Source organism: Arachis duranensis, chromosome 6, assembly GCF_000817695.3.
Source record: "Arachis duranensis cultivar V14167 chromosome 6, aradu.V14167.gnm2.J7QH, whole genome shotgun sequence".
Classification (NCBI taxonomy): Eukaryota; Viridiplantae; Streptophyta; class Magnoliopsida; order Fabales; family Fabaceae; genus Arachis; species Arachis duranensis.
Window position 1 is genome coordinate 20,753,521 of NC_029777.3, and position 655 is coordinate 20,754,175.

The following is a 655-nucleotide window of genomic DNA, read 5'->3' on the forward strand; positions in this document are numbered from 1 at the left end:
GAGGACACCAAACTTAGAATTTTTAAGGATAAAAAAGGGACTAAGGACATGCAAATTCGAAAATTAAAAGAAAAGCAAAAGCATGCAATTGACACCAAACTTAAAATATGAAACTAAACTCAAATAAAAGACTCTAAACTAACAAAAAAATAAAACAGTTAAGAATTCCGAAAAAAAATACCTAATCTAAGCAACAAGATAAACCGTCAGTTGTCCAAACTCAACAATCCCCGGCAACGGCGCCAAAAACTTGGTGCACGAAATTGCAATCACACTTTTGTAATTTCGCACAACTAACCAGCAAGTGCACTGAGTCGTCCAAGTAATACCTTACGTGAGTAAGGGTCGATCCCACGGAGATTGTCGGCTTGAAGCAAGCTATGGTTATCTTGTAACACTTAGTCAGGATATCAATAATTATCAGGGTTGACTGTAAAAATCAAAAGAACATGAAATAAGTACTTGTTTTACAGTAATGGGGAACAGGTTGAGGTTTTGGAGATGCTCTATCTTCTGAATCTCTGCTTTCCCACTGTCTTCTTCATCAAACACGCAAGGCTCCTTCCATGGCAAGCTGTATGTAGGGTTTCACCGTTGTCAATGGCTACCTCCCATCCTCTCAGTGAAAATGTTCAACGCGCTCTGTCACAGCACG